The sequence below is a fragment of the Anopheles coluzzii genome, chromosome 2, assembly GCF_943734685.1.
Source record: "Anopheles coluzzii chromosome 2, AcolN3, whole genome shotgun sequence".
Classification (NCBI taxonomy): domain Eukaryota; kingdom Metazoa; phylum Arthropoda; class Insecta; order Diptera; family Culicidae; genus Anopheles; species Anopheles coluzzii.
In genome coordinates, this window is record NC_064670.1 from 94,843,676 (window position 1) to 94,850,699 (window position 7,024).

The following is a 7,024-nucleotide window of genomic DNA, read 5'->3' on the forward strand; positions in this document are numbered from 1 at the left end:
CCCCGAAGGGAGAAGTCTAATTGTGTAAGAAGAGCAATCGTTTTAAAAATAATTGCTTGTAAAACACGGTGAATTATATAACGGTCTCCCCCGGCACGAAGATCTAATTAGGTTCTAGCTGCAGGGGTTGTGAGCACGATGCGCTTGTCTTTCAATAGCTAGAAGCGATCTTTGTTGATATACAATTTTGCTATAATTAAAAAAAAAAACGCTTACCAAGCAATAAAAATACCAGCATTCAATTAAATAAATCTACCTCAATTCGAATGTGTTTCCATTCTGAACCCGTTTACTCCGCCATTTGCGACCACTTTGAATAGCATTCTCTCTGCCGACTGTGGCGCCATCTGTTGACAAACAGATCAAACCAATCGTTGTGCAGCTGCGGTGTAGTATTCGAACGCAACGGACCCGTTCCACGTGGCCGTTGCCGTCATTTGCTGTGTTTCTGAGCTTCCTGGTTATCAGGTAACATTCAGCTGAATTTAATTCCGCTTAGCGATAAAACGTTATCATTGAACCACAGTGCAAAAAACCTTCCTTATATTATATTGCACCTACTATTGCATGATGCAAAATCAGCTGTTGTGTGCTGTATCGTTCATGCAACAAGCGAGCGCGACCCAGACGGTTTTTATCTTTATGGCCTGTTATCTAACAGTTGTTGCCCGTGTTTTTGATAAAAACTGTGCCGTTTAGTGGGCACAGCATGATACCAGCAGCAAAGTGCATTTCGATACTGTTTATCTGCTCATTGTTGGTACATGGCCGTGACATGCGTTACCTCCTCCTGCACGCGCTCCTCTGTGTGTATGCTGTAACACAGCGCTGAAGGTAAATGTCATGGTGGATGGTTTTTTTCTGATGGTTTCTTTCCATCTTATCACATGATCGCGCCTGGGGATGCAGATAAGCAATTGGTGAGTGGGAGAGGTGGTGAGATATCTTATCACAGCTCCACTTCAGAACACGCTGCATGCAATTCGATGGTCGTATGCACAGACAGGCAATCAATTTAATTGATTAGTCATAAATTTTAATACCTTCTTTTGGCCCCCCGTTCTTATCATCGCGGTGTCACTCTTGCACCGGGACATTGGGTATTGTTCTCCTCTTGCACACCTCTCCAACGGGTGACGAGACGGGTACGATTATCATCCTGATTGATTGGGTAACAGTCACGGACACGTAACGCAACACCCACCGAAGTAGTGGTCCCCTTCAGTGCCAGTAACGAGATAAAGGTGAAGGACAATCAAGTTTTCTTTTTACCGCATCGAACATTTCTTCGATGTGTTGTGTGACTGTTCTTTGACCGTGTGAAAGTGGCTGCCTGGGAATAAGTCAACCATCTTTCCCCAAAAAAACAGTTCTTATCAACATAAGCCAGTACCCTAATGCGATTCAATGACACACAACAATGGGTTTAACACACGCTGAGTGGTGCGGCAACACCCAAGGAGCTAATTTGCTCACCTCGATAGAGTGTACGCAAGAAACGAAACAGAACCCAATCTGATGTCCTCAAGGCGAGTCCCAAAAAAGCCTGATTATTTTAGCGCACTTCTTTATGTCCCCAAATTGGCAACCGGCGGTCACCCTTTCGTGCAATGTGCTATCAATACTTGAAAAGGGTAACGAGGAGGGTTAATAAGCTTCCCCCCATTTCATGCCCGGTTGACGATCTTTGCGTCGGTCGCCGGTTCGTCGCGCTACAGACAATCGATGACAACCCGTTCTCCCGTGTGCTTTACCGCCGATAAGACGTTGTGCGTTGTTCGTGTGTTGTGTATATGTGCTGATAGGCCATTCATGCCATTCAGTTTAGACGGATTTTGGCATTTCTTCTTCTTCTTCTCCCATGCTCAAGACGTCGATGGGTGGGGCACGTTTGTGTTACGTTGATAAGGACTCAGGATCCATGGAGAAAGAGAGAGACAGGAGAACAATCAATAAGACCACCTCAGATGGGGGGAAGGTTAATGTTACAAATCTTCCCAGGAGTGTGTGCCCACCGTCACCCCCCCAAAAAAATACGCCGGCTGGTTGGTTGATTATGACCGGGTTCGTCGCCTACCTCTCTGTCACACCCAGCCGGCTTAATGCTGATGCGCTGAATCTTACTCACAGGGTTGCAGCGTTGGGCTTTCCTTGTCTCGCGCTTGGGGCCCGGCTCTGTGGGTATGTACCGGAATGGAGCCTCCAATCTGTCAGTCCATGTTTCGCTATCCGCGCGTGTACAACTGCCGCGGGCTTCGAGAGGGTCGCGCGTGTGTCGAGTGAAGAGAAGAGTGCGTTGTTTTGTCGTGTGTCCCACTGGACTGCGGGGTGTAGTGGTGGATTTTATTTAGGTGGATTTAGTTAGGGAGGCCATAGAATGAGCGATAGTTTTTCTTTATTTGTTTGCATTATTTTGCTTTGAGAATAGCTGTCGGATCAGTTGCTTGTGACGTACGGTTTGAAGAATTATCTCTGAAATTTGAACTGTGTGCGCTGTGACGATTGGGTCAGCACAACCCGTTCCACAGCGGCGATCCACAATCCACTCCCCGATCGTTGTTCGACCAACCAAGAGAGTAGTGAAAGCTGGATCTGAACCGTAAACATCTTTCTCGCTCTACCACCGCAACACTCTCTTGGATGTCCCGTGCCTTTCTCTATGGAAAGTGAAACCGTCGGAGTATCTCTCTCTCTCCTCACAAAGTAATTGCGGGCTTATTTATTTTTTTAACCACTTTTCTTGGTGATCATCGTGGCCCCAGGTGGGGTGTGGTGGTGATGGTATATGCTCCAAGCAGAAAAAAGCGGTATTTTGCTCACCCAAAACCAAGCCCATGCTCCAGTAATTACACTGACCTCACCCGAGCGAGTGGTGGTGGGATCATGTGCCGTGTGCAATAGGCATAAGTGCATGCGCCCCCGTGTGTGTGTGTGTTTGTGTGTTGTGGCCCGGAACTGCCTGGTATAACGGGGCCAAGACGGCGACCCCAGTGAAACTATTTGGAAGAAAAAGGGTTTTAAGTAGTAACAGTACCCCCACCTCCGAAGGTGATAATGGCTGCCGGTTGGCGGGGAAAGTTCCTAGCGGTGTTCTACGGTGCGTTCACACTGTACGGCATCGCCGTCGTTTGGCTCTACTGGAGTGGATACTTCGAGCTGGACGAGCCGGGCGGGTAAAGTTACTATATTATTGTGCTTTTTACAGTAATAATCTCATCACCGAGTTGGTGACGAAAAGGGGCTAGTAATCTGTTGGGCGAAATGATGTGTTAGAGCCGATTGGAAACAATTATTTGATATAAATAGCAGCAAAAAGTTTACCTCCAATATAATTTTGCGATCGCGAAAAAGCAGCAGCAGCAACACGATGACGCGCTGTTTTTTGCACTTTCTGCTCAAGGTGCTTGTGATGCGATCTTATCTTACGTTTGTATTCCGGTACATTTTATCTTGCGCGATAGTATTGTGCACACAGTGTAGCAACACCCCCTTGTTTGCACAACTGCTGGACGATTTTGTGCTTTTCTGTACGCAAGTACAGAATGCACCAGCGATCGTTTTGCTTGTTGAACAAGACGATGAACGCATTCCAAAAATTTGCGCGCTCTGTTGTTAAGGTGGAGACGAACTCCCCCGAGTTTGAGTGTTTTTGTTTTTATGACAATTTTCTTATCTTTCCTTCGCTAAACAATAATGGGGAATAAGCATGCGAAAGCAATAAAAACGCGATAAGAAAAAATGGACACATGAAAAGCCATCTCCATCCCCAGCTAGAGCATTTTTGGACAGCACTGTAGCGAGTTGAAGAGATTCAGCTACTCTGTCCTAGATGGCGCTACCGTCGCTAAAAGGGGGAAGAAGGCTATGGTCCTGTTTGTTTTTATCCATGTCGCATGTGTGTGTGTGTGTTGAAGTGTAGCTGCTTGTTTCCGGTCACAACAGTGTGGGTGTGCGTGACCCGGTACATGAAATCAACCGCCCAGAGGTTGGCATTTATTTTTGTTTATCTTTTTTTTCTTCTATCACATATTCCTTTCCCAATGCCGCTCGGAAAACGGTAGTTTTTCGTCGGTAGTTAATTTTTGTTACGACCGTGAAGGTGAAAAGTTTGTTTTGTTGTTTCCCGGCGAAGGAATGGCGCGGTTGTTGCTATCAAAGCCGATTCCTGTTTTAATGGCCCAACGGCACGTTCCTTCTTTGGCGCGCAAGGGTGGGGCTTCTAAAATTCCTCACACACTGCTGGGAAAATGCTTGTGAGTGAAAGACCTTAGAGCTCTAGGGAGGGGGAAAACATCATCCTTTTGCCCTTTTATGGTGTTACGTTTGTTGAAGGTGGTGCGAGCGAGAGAGAGAGCGCGATGCAGAGAGTGCTAGAAAGGACGAAGCGCGATGGCTGTGGAGACAGATAAAAGCGCAGTCAGGCGCGCGCGTCCCCTTTTTAACCACGTCGGACGCGGTCCCATGGCATCACCTCAGGTTGTTTACACCCTCAAACAGTGCGCAGTGTGAAGCCGCCCTCCCACCCATTGATTATGGAATTATACTACCTCCACCATCCTTCGCCTGGAACGATCCTGGTTGATCAAACTTTTTAATTAAACAAACTTGTTTAAGTGCAATGAAGACAAACAGGACATCCACGGAAGACCAAACGTTTGCAGAAGTTTAATCTATAAAGAGACAAAAAAACTAAAAATATATAAATAGCTCATGCCAGAAGTTCACCACCAGAAGAGGACATGCCTAACTCTCCAACACTGCAAAGATCGAATAAATTCAATCATTTGCAGTAACGCGCAGTCCAAAACTTACCGGTTGCAAGGACACACCTAATGGCAAATACGCCCTTTCTTTGTCCTTTTTGCCTCCGTGGGTGGTGGCACCGGAACTAGAGATGGGTGTGTGTATGTGTGTGTGGGCGTGCGTCGTGTGTGTGTATTTGAACGCGGAAGCCGCGTGCGTCGTGTGTCTTTTCCTTTCCCGGGCCAATGCCCTCCTCGGCCGCTGCTGCCGGCCGTCGTCTCCTCCCCCACGGCATGGCAAGGGGCTGTGGTCCATTGTCCTTTTTTGCGCGCTCACCAGAGACACAGAGAGAAGGAGAGAGCGTGTCCGAGCAGTAGCAAGGAGAGTGCGAGAGAATCGTGTTCACACTATCCACACACAGGACACTACTACATCAGGGAGCGAGCGACCTTGCAAAACTGCATCTCCGAGGCTTTTAATAGTTGCGCTTCAAAAAAAGGGCATCCGAGAAAACGCCTGAACAGTCCTTCGAGAAAGTGTCCTTTTAAGGGTAGACGCAAGGGAAAATTAAATTACTCAAATGGCATCGTGCTGAAGGTGGTAGTGGTGGCCATTTTGCTCTCTTATCCTTATCTGATATCAGTGAATGCCTCTTCTCCCGCTTGAGAGGGCATCATCTGCAATAATCCTTGCTCGGAAAGCGTTTCTCTGTGTGTGCGTGTGTGTAGCGTCCCTCTCCTATTTTGCCAATAAATGCCGGTGACGCGCCTAGACAAACCGCCTCGAGCGCATATCCGGCAAAGGAGGGACACGCCGCTGCTCGTGTGTTAGTTCCCCTTCCTTCCCTCGTCCCGCATTAAGCAAGGGACGCGAACAATTGTGTATCGAGAGAGTATGGCAGTAGCAGCAGCAGCCACCGTCGTCCCCGTGTGTCTTTGATTATTCACCCCACACACACGCGCCGGCGAGGTGCGTGCGTTACGCTGCTGTTGCTTCCTTTTTAGGGTGAAAATACACAGACACACCGGGAGTATGTGTGACCCATTTGTCTTGCTGTTAGAAATGCAGGGAGTGAGAGAGGGAGATAGACGCGCAGCAACAAATAACGCAAATGGAAAAAGGGACACGCTTTAGCGGCGGCAGCGCAACAGAGCCGCGTCACTTGAGTGTAAATATACCTTTTTTTTTGGTGTTCTCGATTCTTGTTCAATAACCGGAACCATTTCCCGCGGCCCTGTCTCAGACAGGAGGGCACTAAGAAGAGAGAGAGAGAAAGAGAGCACACTCCCGAGAGAAAGAGAGAAGATGAAAACTCTTGGACGGGAAAAACTCGGCACTGCTCCCAACACGCCAAGCATTTTCACCGCCTGCTTGACTGACTGTGTGCGCGCGCGAGAGCGCGTCCTTTTCCCTGCGCGCTGTCTCTGTATGCGTTAATGATAGCAACAGCATTTTGCGCGCGTGTGTGTGTGTGTAGTGTGTCTTCCTTCCCGTACTGTCGTAGACACTTTCTCAATCATTTGTTCTCTTTTCTACAAAATTATACACACACACATACATTTCGGGAGCGAAAGAGAGAGAGAGAGAGCATTAGCAGAGACGAGGACGCAAAGTTTGATACGCTTTTTTTTTTGGCTGGCTGGCTGGCTGCGTGCGTGTGTCTCTGCGCGCTTCCTTCACCGGGACGGACGACGGATTATTTGAAGTTAGTCGGGACCAGGACCAAAGCCAAGAGTCTGTCTTTCCCGTGTCCTTAGTGCGGCAGGATATACATCCGGTTGGTTCGCTGTGAGGCGTGTTGTGTCCTTCGACGACAGCCAAAGTAGCGAGACACGACCCCTCACCCCCTCCCCAACGTGTGTGTGTGTGTTTGTCCACGAATCCGTGCGCGCTCTCCCACCTTCCCTAACGTGCTAGTGTGTTATTGTAGCAACAAAATAGCATTTTTAAACAAACAAACAAACCAACAGACAGTAGAAATTGACAAAATTGTCGATCGTTCGGGGTTTTTTTTTTGTGAAGTTTCGTTTTCGCGCGCGCGTTTTGCTATTTTTTGTGTTTGTGTAGGGTTTGTGTCCTCCCTGGGGGGAGAGTATAGTTTCAGTGCGGCGTGTGGTCATTTCTAAATTTATCCATTAAATGTTCCATTTTGGAAAGAAAATTCCAAATCAAAAATGTAGTGTAAAAGAAGCGTCTAATTGCTTCTAAAGTCGTTGGAGGGAATGAAAACGCACTCTTCCCTTAAAACGTAGTGTTCCACAAAGAGAAGCCATTTTAGCAA

At 47.6% G+C, this 7,024-nt stretch overlaps 1 protein-coding gene across 2 annotated transcripts in view; it reads left to right on the forward strand.

Moving 5' to 3' along the window:
* The first annotated feature begins 2,240 nt into the window (after positions 1–2,240).
* LOC120952971 (arginine kinase) overlaps positions 2,241–7,024 on the forward strand; it is an 8,542-nt gene continuing 3,758 nt past the window's right edge. Inside the window, exon 1 of one of the 2 annotated variants that reach the window (XM_040372582.2) lies at positions 2,241–2,351. The gene's annotated coding sequence lies outside the window, so the exon portion shown is untranslated. The remainder of the gene's footprint in view (positions 2,352–7,024) is intronic. The other variant, XM_040372581.2, reaches the window with a different exon arrangement.